A 12,468-nucleotide genomic window follows, 5' to 3' on the forward strand; every position below is an offset into this window, starting at 1 on the left:
ACAGCGTTGTACCTCATGACTGATCTGGGTATGTTCTTTTTGACAAATTCAACACCATTCCTTCTTAATTTGTGGTTTCCTGCAGAGTAAACCATGTGGCTGTCAGAGTCAAAATGGGCCATACCAGTCCATTTCAGCTCACTAATGCCTAAGATATCGATGTTTATGCGTTCCATTTCATTTTTGACAAGTTCCAATTTTCCCAGATTCATATTTCGTACATTCCATGTTCCGATTTTCAATGGTTGTTTACAGCTGTTTCTCTTCATTTTGAGTTGTGCCTGTCTGTCGTACTGTGGTGGCTTGTGAGTTACTGTATTTCTGAGGGCTATGTCACTGGTATTTTAAATAACCAATAGGGTCACCCATGCTGGATAGGTTTCAGATGAGCTTCCAGACAAAGACAGACTAGGAAGAAAGAGTAACGAACTACTTCTGAATCTTTAATCACTGAAGACCTTATGAATAGCAGAGAAACATTGTCAGATACAGTGTGGGAAAATGAGCCGCTCAGGTTGGAAGGCACTCAAAATGCGACTGGGGAAGAGATGCCTCCTCAAAGTAGAATTGACCATAATGACATGAATGGAGTTAAGGTCGTGGGAGAAAAGCCCACAGAACCTTCATTTTGTATGTATACACATACGTAAACAGAAGAAATGTGTAATTTTTAAGTATATTGAATCATTAACGTTGGATCATTGTGGATTTTTTTCCTGCTTTGAATATAGTATAGCCATTTTTTGTTATTCCTTTGATAATTAAAAATACTGTGTAAAAAAGGCATGTTGACGTGGCCTCTGACCACCTCAGACTTCACAAGAGGGAAGGAGGAGAATTAAGCTCAGCATCAGCCAAAGTTGATTCCTGTGGGACTGAAGTCAGATATATCTTCAGCCTTCTGCCTTCTCTACCAAATCTGACACCAGCCGTCCTTCCCACAGCATTCTACTCAGCTGGCCTCAGTAATTCATTGGAATGGTCAAATAGAACTTGGACACCAGACTCACAGTTATGGGGTTTTTTAGGGAAGTTAACAGGATCAGAAATGTTCAGAACACAGTTCTTTGGTCCAGGTAGCCTCTTCTCAGCCAGGTCCACAGGCAGGTCTTTCTCTTGCTCTCAGCCCCTTGGCCTGGCCTCTGTCCTGCTCATACAAAGTTATAAAAGCTCTTTTGAGGATGCTGATTAATGTCTGTAGGACATTTCACTCTGCTGTAAGCCTCAGCAAACCTAGCTCCCCAGTTAAGTGCCTACTCTACAAATGAGTCTTCTGCCCAATGGCACTGAGATTTACTTGCTATGTGAGCTGGGAAGCCCACTACTCTTTCTGGTGTTCTGACTTTTGGTTTTGCTCCTCTGCCACTTCTGTGCTTACTACTGATGCGGTGTCAAAGCTTTCTGTTCCTTGGTTGAGGAGGCTTAATGTGTAGGGATTTCGTGGCCAAAGGACACACTTCACCTCTGACTCTTCTTTGATGGTAGTGAGATTCTCCCCATTCTTACTTCTGAAATGGCTTATTTTATGCCCAAGTTAGGGTTCCAAGTTTTTACCATCAGTTCTTTTAATAGTCATTCACAACTGAATCTCATCCTATTAGCAACTTCTCCCATCTTCTCTTACCCAGACTTATGAGGAAAAAAAAGTTGTTTGATGGGCGTTACAAGAACTGATTACAAGAGTGATAATGAAGTAATTAATTGCACTGCATCTTGATTGCAAGACCTTTTTTTTTAAACCTAAATAACATCCTGGGAGAGGCGGGGCTTTATGGCGGCTAGGGTGGAGGTGCAGTGAAGTTTGCCGTCAGCCATACCATAGAATACCAGGCAAAGCAGATCCAGGGCAGAGCTCTAAAACGTGGAACCACAGAGATAGGAATATTTAAAAAGTTTGAAGGTTTATAGCTTGTGAAACTTGAAGCTGAAGTAAGAAATCACATACTTTTGAATCTGCCGGGCTCAGAGGCCTGGAGCCGACATCTTGGGCGAGACCAAACTGCAAGACCAAGCAGGGGAGCAGACATACCACAAAAAATGCCACGGGAACCTTGGAGCAAAGGTGGACATTACACTTTGTTGGTTTTGCTTTGTTCTGATTTCCTTTTTTTGGTATCTGGTCATTGGTGCAGCCACTGTTTGCACACCTCCATTCTGGTGACTAGAGGGGGAGCCTGAGCGAGTGGACACCCCCCACCCTCACCACTGGTGGGTTCTTCTGCCACGCATATGTACAAATACTCAGCCCAAGAGCAGGCCCTGAACGTTTTTAGTTTGTTTGTTTTTTGTTTTTTTTTTTTTTAATATGGGAAAGGGCAGGACAGGGCTGTAGAGAGGGAAAGAGAGTTTAAAAACAAAACAGGCTGAAAATTAAATTAAAGCCTGAGGTATAGCACAACAGCCAACACTGGCATCTTGAAATCTCTCAGGCAGCTTTGATAGCAAGACGTTGAAGAGGACATTAAAGTCATATATTAGGCTACAGATTTGTTTTGTTTGTTTTCTTCTCTCCCTCCTCTCCCTTTTCTGTGGTTATAGACTGCAGTATTCAGTCCAGTTTTTGTTGTTGCTGTTTTTTCTCTTGTGTTTTTTTTTTTTTTTTTTGCTGGTGCTGTTTTGCTGTTATATGCTCCCCCTTCTACTTTGGAGGACTCTTTCTCCATATATTACATAAGAAAAGTCAGCAACTGCTGCCATATAGCCAAGCTACAGTCACACTCTATAAAACACCAAAACCCAGGCAAGAACCAATACCAACTGCCATATACCAGGGAATCAGATAACAGTTACTCTGAGTTAAACAATAAGAAGAGTGATCACATCCTGATCACATCTCCCTGGAAGCAAGCAGAAAGCATAAAAAATACCAGAACAAGTAATTATTAAGGCCACAGGTAAACACTAAATGTGTCCAAAAAGCAAAAGCAGATGACCATATCAGCACATGTCCAGAAAAAAGATAAAATGTCTGAGACAAATGACCTAGATGTAGACCTGGACTACTTTCAGGAAGGAGGGGTGGCCTTGGAAATGCCTGAGAAGGAATTCAGAAAAATGATTATAAAATGTTTCAAAACACTTTACAATGGAGTTGAGAAAAATAAGAAGTCAGGAAAGCACTACAGGAACAATCAGATAAGATAAATACAGCATTGGAAACAATACAAAATCTACAGAAAGAGGTCCAAATGATTAATAACAGAATATCAGAAATACACAATTCTCTGAAAGGGCAAAGGAGTAGACTAGGTGAGATGGAAGGCAGAACCAGTGAGCTGGAAGACAAATCTCTCAATACCAGTAAGATAGAAGAACAGACAGAAAAAAGGATAAAAAAAAACCTGAAGAAGGTCTAAGATTCATGTTGGACAACATGAAAAGGAATAGCTTAGGAATTATCGGCATTCCAGAACAAGAAGAATTACACAAATCCACAGGAAATAGTTGAAGAACTGCTGAAAGAAATGTTTTCTAATATCCTGAAAAGTGAAAAGATAAACATTCAAGAAGCTCAACGAACCCCAGGAAGGATAGACCCCAAAGGAAAGTCACCAAGGCATATCATAATCAAGCTCTCCAAAATCAAAGATAAGGCGACATTTCTGAAAGCAACCAGGGAGCACAGAAGTGTCACATACAAAGGCAAGCAAGTCAGATTAAGCTCGGATCTCTCAGCAGAAACCATGCCAGCAAGAAGGCAATGGGCAGACATATATAAAACCCTGAAAGAAAAAAATTGCCAACCAAGAATCCTTTATCCAGCAAAGCTATCAATCAAATATGATGGTGTAATCAAAACAGAAGCTAAGGGATTTTGCCAAAGCCAGCCCTACACTACAAAATATCTTAAAGGGAGTTCTGTGGACTGAGAACCAACAAGAACAGATAAATAACATCCTGGTAAAGGAACTTTGTAGAAAAGACTTGGCTTTAGTTTATATGAGATTTTGGGATCAGAATCTTATGTCTCTTGACTTTCCTTATTTTAAAATTTTTGTAAGGTTTGGGAATGAAGATGGAGTATTGCTGTTTTTGAATGATGAAGTTTTCAGTTGTTGTTAAGTGCTGTTGAGTCGGTTCCAAGCAGTGGCTGGTGAGGTTGAACTTTTGTAGTTCAACCCAGTCTTGCAGTCTAGCACATTAACTCACAGTACTGCACCGGAATCAGTTTTCAATTAGCTATCCTAATTTACTGCCTTTGAGTCTGTTCCAACTCATGTTGTTGGGAAGTGCCATTAAATCAATTCTGATTCATAGTGTCCTTGTATAGCATTTCTAAGGAGCTGTTGGTGGGCTTGAACCTACAACCTTGTGGTTACCAGTCCATTGCTTATCTTATATTGCCACACCAGGACTGCATAGGGTGTCCAAAGAGCAACTGGTGGGTTTGAATTGCCAACCTTGGGGTTCACAGTGCAGTGCTTATCCTACAGCACCACTCCAATGAGCTATCCTAGAGTTGTAATTTATCATTTTGCCACTTGATGGTGGTTGTTGTTAGTGCCATGGAATCAGTTCTGACTCAGCGACCCTGTATCGAATTTCCAAGGAGACTCTGGTGAGTTTGAACCACTGATCTTGTGATTCAAACCTACTTTGTGGTCCTGTGCTTATCCTGTAGTGCCACACCAGGACTCCAATGAGCTATCCTAGAATTTGCAATTTATCTTTTTGCCACTTGGTGGTACTGCAGTATAATAGAAGCAGTTTTGAATACTTTTCTTTTCTCTGGTTTTTAAGTTATGTGGTTTTATCATGGCTGTCTTTCTTTTACTTAAAAGCTGCTAAAATTCTTATTTGGCTTATTATGGCATCCTTACAGTTGTGGTGCTGGGAGTTAATGCGCTGGACTGCAAAGTCTGTTTGAACTGCAAGGTTGGCAGTTCAAGCTCACCTTGGAAACCCTATACAGGGTTGCTATGAGTTGGAGCCCACTTGATGGTACTTAACAACAGCAACACAGTTATATTAATGTTATTACTTCATTATATATGGCAATCTGGAGATTTTTTTTTATTCTCTAACTGAATTTGACTTATCTATCCTTTGTATGAGCTAAAAGAAAAGCAGGTTTATCAGGGAGAAGGTAAAAAAGTCAACTTACTTAGTAATTTACAGTCTTTTTGAAGGAGTGTTGGTGTGGGCTGTAGGGTAAACAGTGGCCTGCTAACCACAAAGTCAGCAGTTCAAACCCACCATCTACTCCTAGGAAACCCTATATATAAGATCTCTGTAAGTTGGAAAAGGAGCTCTGGTAGCATAGTGGTTACGAATCGAGCTGCTGACCTCACAGTCAGCAGTTCGAAACTACCAGCTGTTCTGCAGGAGAAAGATGAGGCTTTCTGCTCCTGTAATGGCACTTAACAACTGCAATCTTTTTGGCCTTTTGGTTCACCTTCATTAACTTTGATAATTTCTGGATGATTTTATTCATTGCAATAGGTTGTGGACAAGGATGTAAAAAATATTTTCTCTGGTAGCGTAGTGGTTACAAATTGGGCTGCTAACCTCAGGGTCAGCAGTTCGAAACTTCCAGCTGTTCCATGCGAGAAAAATGAGGCTTTCTGCTCCCGTAAAGATTTACAACTTCATAAACCCTATTTATCCAGGGTCACTATGAGTCAGAACCCACTCCACAACACATAACCACCACCATATATTAAAAGTATGTATTAGGACAAGGAGCTCTGGTAGCATAGTGGTTATGAAACTACCAGTTGTTCCGCGGGAGAAAGATGAGGCTTTCTGCTCCCGTAAAGATTTACAGCCTTGGAAACCCTGTACAGGGTCACTATGAGTCGGAATCGACTCCACGGCACATAACAACAACATTAGGACAACCTTAATGCATTTTTATTGTTGGTTGTGGAATCATATTTGATAGGGATTTTGTTGTTGAAACACCAACTTGGCAGTTCACTCGTAAGTTCAAGATTTCATGTATTACATACTGTTTAGCAAAACAACATATTTTATAGTAATGAAGCTAACTGATATGCAGTTACATCACTTAGTCTTGATACAATTTGGCTAGAGGAATTTTTGATTGATTCATTCTACCTCTTCCTGTAGGCTTTTAGGATATAGTTTATGGGCAGAGGATTTTATACTGGATTTAGGCTGGTTCTCTTTGGATGGTACATTTTTTTTTATCTTGTGAGGGAAATTTTACTTGAGATCATTTGTAAAGTTAATGTTGTTCTATATACCAGATAAATTAACTGTGTATTATAGGAATGGATTTGGTTCACGTGAGGTGTGATACTAGAATTTTTGTCCGTCATGTCTGCACTAACAACTTTACCCTAGATTGAGTTAGGCATCCTGACTCTGCTGTCATAGTACCCACCTACTGCTTAGCACTTAAGATACCATATCAAACAAAATAAGAGGGGGCTTCAAAAAGTGCTTGGAAAAATTCCATCTTATTTTTCCATAAACTTTTGAATCCCCTTCATGTTTTGGTTCCTCTTTGAGCCTCCTTAAAAGGCAGTAATTGCTTTTTTCATTTCTGAATCTATTGCCTAGGATACTACCTGGGACTTGTTAAGTGGTTCGCATATGTTTGAACTAGAATGTACTGAATCTTTGTGATTTTCCCCTCTCTCTTTTTTTTAATGTGTAAATGTATTAATTTTTTTTGAGGTTACCTTATAATTTATTAATTTTTCTGTACTTAAAACAGTTTGCTTTATCTTGAATTCTACGTGATTTTTTTCACCATTTGGAATTTCTGTATCTACACTGTTCCCTTTTTTTGCTTTGTAGTTAACTTGGTATCTCTGTTTCCCTATGTTCACTCTTATAGGTTTGTTTCACTTTAAATACTTGTGTGGCACTGTAGGGTAAGCACTGGACTGCAAGGACAGTTTGAATCACACTGTTGGCAGTTCAAACTTAACCAATCCTTCCTTGGGAACCCTATACAGTATCACTGTGAGTTGGAATGACTCGACGGTTCTTAACAACAACAGCAACACATATATAGATTGAGTTCTGGGTGATATTGTCATGTATGGTAATCTCAGGTTATTGTATCCTGTTGTTGGCTCTCAGCAGAAAGAACACCATTGAATATTTTTTGTAAAGTTGGTCTATTTATTGCAGATTCCTTTTATTTCTGTTTTTCTGGAAAGGTAACATCTGCCAGGCTCTTCTTCCTCCTCTCTTCCCTTCTGTCTCCTGCCTTCTTCCTCCTCCTCTCACCTCCCCCTGCCCCCATGGGGCCTACTGCTTAGTTCAAGATGTAGTCTCAGTTCATCCAGTAGTCCCCAATCCTTACACTCTTCTGTCTTCCATTCCCTCTAGCACCACACATTTCTAAACAGCAGGTTACATATTTAGGAGTGTCTTTGTCTCCAGGTTTCAAATCCAGCACCATTGACAGAAAACAACCTGGTGCCTGTATAGGTTCAACAGGAAGGGAGTGGTCATTACTGGGGTGATTTAGCTCTGGCCTATCAAAAGCCATGTTGTCCTTTAAACTACGTGCCTTGTAGCTTAGGGCGGGGAAACAGACAAAATGGAGTTGGAGGGAGGGGAGAGGGAAGAACTGGAAGGTATTGTAACATTGTAATAATTTCAGGTGGGGAAGAACTGCACAGTAGCACCAGCATCCTCCTTCATCCCTTCTTCCCCAGATCCCACTGAGAAACATAATCTATCCAGTGGTGATCCTCCTTTTGCCCCCCTCATGTTGAAATGTTAGCATACACTAAATGAAATCTTGTGAGCCAGTCCTTTATGCCTTTTTCTCTCCTGTTTTAGATAACAAGTGTTTCAGTTGTCCATTCCAATTCTCTATCAAACCATTACTTTGAGCATGGGATGCAACATGGTAAGGAGCTCTGGTAGCATAGTGGTTATGAGTTGGGCTGCTATCCTCAAGGTCAGCAGTTCAAAAGTATCAACTGTTCCATGGCAGAAAGATGAGGCTTTCTGCTCCCATAAAGATTTACAGCCTTGGAAACCCTAGACAGGGTTGCTATGAGTCAGAACCGATTTCACAGCACATAACCATGCAACATGATATGCTTATTTAATATGATGTTTCTTGGCCCCTTGTTACACCATGTGGGATGTAAAGTATGTTCTTTGGTCTGTGGAAATATAACTTGGTGGTCCAAATTGGTACAGTATCTTTTGTTCTAATCCCTTAATGGTGTTTTTGGCATTTGCATCCATTACAGGAAGTGCAAAGCCCAGTCCAGAGTAAATGCCACTGGTACCATTGGCCCTATATAATCCACTTGCCAGTGATGAGTTGGCCCTTTCCCCTGGGAATTCTGCTCCATAAAGGTTTGTAACCTCTGTCTTTCTTGCTGACAGACAGAGCATCCTTATCGGCATTTTGTGTCTCGGGGAGCAAGAGGAATGTGTCAAGATTCTGTCCATCTCTGCATTGCTGCAGCACCCCCATGTCCACTCATTTTATGAACTCAATTGTCCACCTCAGTGGAGTGTACCAACATGTGCATTTGCTGATTTCAGTTACCTTCTGATCCAGGAAGAGGGTTCTTTTTATGGACATCGATACGTCCTATTCTGATGCACCCTTTACATTTTCAGAGTGTTTTCCATATAGGTTCTTGCACCACACAGATGTCCCTTTAATAGTCCAATTTTCTATTTCCCATTGCCTGACTATATAGTGAGGCCATTGGCCACTGCCCATGAGTCAGTAAAAATCTAAACATATAGACTGTCACCATTATCTGATTCTTCTGTCACAGTTAGGAAGACAACATGCAGTTCCTCCCGTTGAAATGACCTCTTCTTACCTTCTTCAATCAGGGTCTTTCCATTTGCTGGTCTTAATGCAATAGTTTTCCATATCAAATGTTGTCCATGTACTCTGTAACTGCCATCTGTGAACCATGTAGCCTTTTGCTGGTCAGCAAGTATGGCTTTGTCCATGTGGCAGTGGGCACCAGCACTGGCAGCTTTTCAGGTAATTCTAGAGTAGGACCTATAGGAAAAGAGGCTACCTGCTTATGAATATGGTGGGTGCCTCCCTGTATTCCACCTCTAGCTTATTCCTATATGAGCCATTACCATTTTATTACAGAAATATTTTGGGCACTGTCTTCCATGTTTGAATGTTTCTCTAACATCACAAGACATTTATGGGTATGGGTATTTCAGGTCCCTTCTGTCATTGAGGCAAACTCAATCAAAGCCCAATAGTAGGCAAATAATTGTTTTTCAAATGGTGTATACTGTATCTGGAAATTTTCTAATCCAGAATCCCAGTGATCGTCGTAGGGCAGCATTCTCAGGTTTTTGCAAGAAGCTCCAGTTTGTGGAGATACACCCAAAATCATGTCTGAATGTGGATTATATGGGCCTAAATGCAAGGAGAGTGAGACTGCTTTATGGAACTCTGACAGACTGCTGTTGCTCAGGCTCCCATTCCAACACAGCTTTCTTCCAAGTGGTTTTATGGGTAGGAGTCAGCAGTATTCCCACACGTGTAAATAGGATGCATCCTCTAGTATCTAAATAGGCCAACCAAACATTGGACCTCTTGCTTAGTTTTGGGAGTGGGTAGTGACAGCAGTTTATTCTTGGTTGCCTGTGAAATGTCACAGGTGGCTCCTGCCCAAGTTATTCATAAGAATATCATTGTTTGGGCAGGGCCCTGAAATTTTGCTGGATTTATTGAGTAGCCTTTGTTGATTATGTGTGCCACTACTGTTTTCAAATCTGCCCTAGTTTGTTTTTCTATATTTGATATTAACATAATATCATTAATGTAGTATATCACTGCACTTGATCTGTACCAAGTTCAAGTCTCGTCTAACCATACTGTAACAGTAAGCTGATGAATTTAACTCATATGCAATATACTGAAAGTATCTTGGGATCCTTTCCACATGAAAGCAAACTGTAGTTGGGTCTTTTCTGAGATTGGGACTGAGAAAAGGTCATTTGCAAGATCAATCACTGAGTAGCAGTTTCCTTTATTTTCTGTACTGTGGATACCATATCTGGAACAGCTAAAGCTACAGGTGGCACTACTTTATTTAGGCCTCAATAGTATACTGTCAACCTCCTGAGCCATCTGCCTTTTTCACAGGCCATACAGGATGTTATACAGAGGATTTGTTGGCACCAACACTCCAGTCTTCAACATGTCTTTGATTAGAGTGCTGATTTCTTTTTGCTCTCTTGATATCCTACACTGTTTTAAATGAACAACCTGAGTGGGTTCAGGCAATTCTAATGGCTCCCTTTAGCATGTCCAATCAATACTGGCCTAATACTTTTATGCCTTCCATTTAAAATAATCAGATAGAGGGAGTGTTGCCCAATTAGATGTGATATCCATACCAATAATACATTCAGGTAAGGGAGATACAACTACTTCATACAAGATCTATTTAAATCTTCCAATTCTCATCCAAAATTTCACCTTAGTTTCATTAACCATTGTGTCCCCTTAATTGTCATTGAGTCAGTTCCAACCCATAGTGATTCTGTATAGGATTTTCAAGGAGCAGCTGGTGAACTTGAACCATTGATCTCACAGTTCAAAGTAACTCTGTAGTCCTGTGCATTAACCCACATCACCACACCAGGACCTTAGGCCCCTTGAATATTTTATTTTCTGGTTTGGGGATTACATTGGGCTGCCGTGTCCAGAAGTCCCCAAAAGGTCTCTTTCCCACCTCAGGCCATTTTACTCACACACCCACACATGTGCATATGGCCTTGGGTTACCTGTTGGGGACTGGACCAGAAGACCCTGACCTCTTTGTCAATCCTGATCTTGATCAGCTAGCTTAGCCTCTGCTCCAACTAGTCCTGTGTTCTGTTCTTCCCAGATAGGATGAATAGAACAGACTTGTGTAGACTACTTTAACATTGGGGGATCAGTAGAAGTTTACTTTGGTCCACCCAACCTCCTGCAGTGTTTCATTAAAACCTTTGTGTCAACTTCATCAATATCCACTATATTTATCCCATTTCTCAATGAACATCTAAAGATCTCTCACCTACTGGGGTAAGTTCTGTCCCATTCTCCTATTAATTACCCTTATGGTTTTTTTTTTTTTTGCATCAGTAAAGCTCATTTGGGGAAGTTGTACCAACAAATCCAGCATAGCTTCTCAGATTGTTGCTTTGTTTCACTGTAGTAAGGTTATATGGGGTGCCCACGTGGAAGGGACTCCCTTGATTACCATATCTGCTATGACCTGTGTAAGGGGCATACTCATTGAATGAATGTTATAATATATCGTGGTGATTCTCTTTTGGAATCTGTCCCGTGTGCGGTTTGTTCAGCTTTTTGTATGCTTATCTTTCAGGATGTTAGTGAAGTTTTCTTTCCACAACTCTTCAGCAGTTCCTTTGTACTTTTTATCATCTCTTCCAACTCTGTAAATTTGATCACCAGTAAGTTATTCTTCATGGTGTCACACATAGCTCTTAAGCTTTCTTTATATGTTTTCATTCTTTTTGTTTGATTGTTCTTCTATCTTACTAGTATTGAAGGATTTCTCTTCAAGCTTAGTAATTTGAACTTCCATTACTTCAAATCTACACCTTTGCCCTTTCAATGTATTGTCCGTTTCTGAAAACTCAGTATTAAACTTGGTTTCTAATTGCAGGTTTTGTATTGTTTCAAAATTTGCATTTATTTTGTCCTTTTGTTCTTGTAATGTTTTTCTGAAAATTTTTCAAGTTTTTTCTGTGTTCCTTTTGCTTTCCTTGATCTTTTTGTCAGTCATTTGAAAGTACCTGATTGCTGTTCTTTTTAATTTAGTTCCGTTACTTTTTCTTCCTCCGAAACATTTTCTGGCTCAGCATCATGGTCATTTGTTTGAGATATTATTTCTTTTTCCTTCTTGTGAACTAAAACTTTTGTGTCCAAGGCTTTGTGGTGGTGTTGCATTTGTCTTTAATTGACGATTGTATGTTGATGTGTTCTTAGAGTCTCAGCAACTATCTCCTGTGGGTGTAGTTAGAGAATGGGGTGCAGCGTACACCCACAGGAGACAGTTGCTGAGACTCTTAAGAACACATCAATATACAATCGTCAATTAAAGACAAATGTAACACCACCACAATGCCTTGGATACAAAAGTTTTAGTTCACAAGATCGCATGATAGAATTTTGCAAAATCAATGGTTTCTTCATTTCAAATACCTTCTTTAGACAGCATAAGAGACGATTATACACATGGACCTCACCAGATGGAATACATAGAAATCAAATTGACTACATTTGCAGAAAGAGATGATGTAAAAGCACCATATCATCAGTCAAAACAAGGCCAGGGGTAGAATGTGGAACAAACCATCAATTGCTCATATGGAAATTTAAACTGAAGCTGAAAAAAATGAGCCAAAATATGACCGTGAATATATCCCACCTGAATTTAGAGATCATCTGAAGACCAGATTTGATACATTGAACACTAAAGACCGAAGACCAGAAGAGTTGTGGGATGACATCAAGAACAT

At 40.1% G+C, this 12,468-nt stretch overlaps 1 protein-coding gene across 2 annotated transcripts in view; it reads left to right on the forward strand.

Annotated features, from left to right (window-relative positions):
• The window catches only part of DCP2 (decapping mRNA 2), an 87,018-nt gene that overhangs the window by 41,066 nt on the left and 33,484 nt on the right, over positions 1–12,468 (forward strand). The window lies entirely within an intron of this gene.

The sequence above is a fragment of the Chrysochloris asiatica genome, unplaced genomic scaffold, assembly GCF_000296735.1.
Source record: "Chrysochloris asiatica unplaced genomic scaffold, ChrAsi1.0 scaffold00330, whole genome shotgun sequence".
Taxonomy (NCBI): Eukaryota; Metazoa; Chordata; class Mammalia; order Afrosoricida; family Chrysochloridae; genus Chrysochloris; species Chrysochloris asiatica.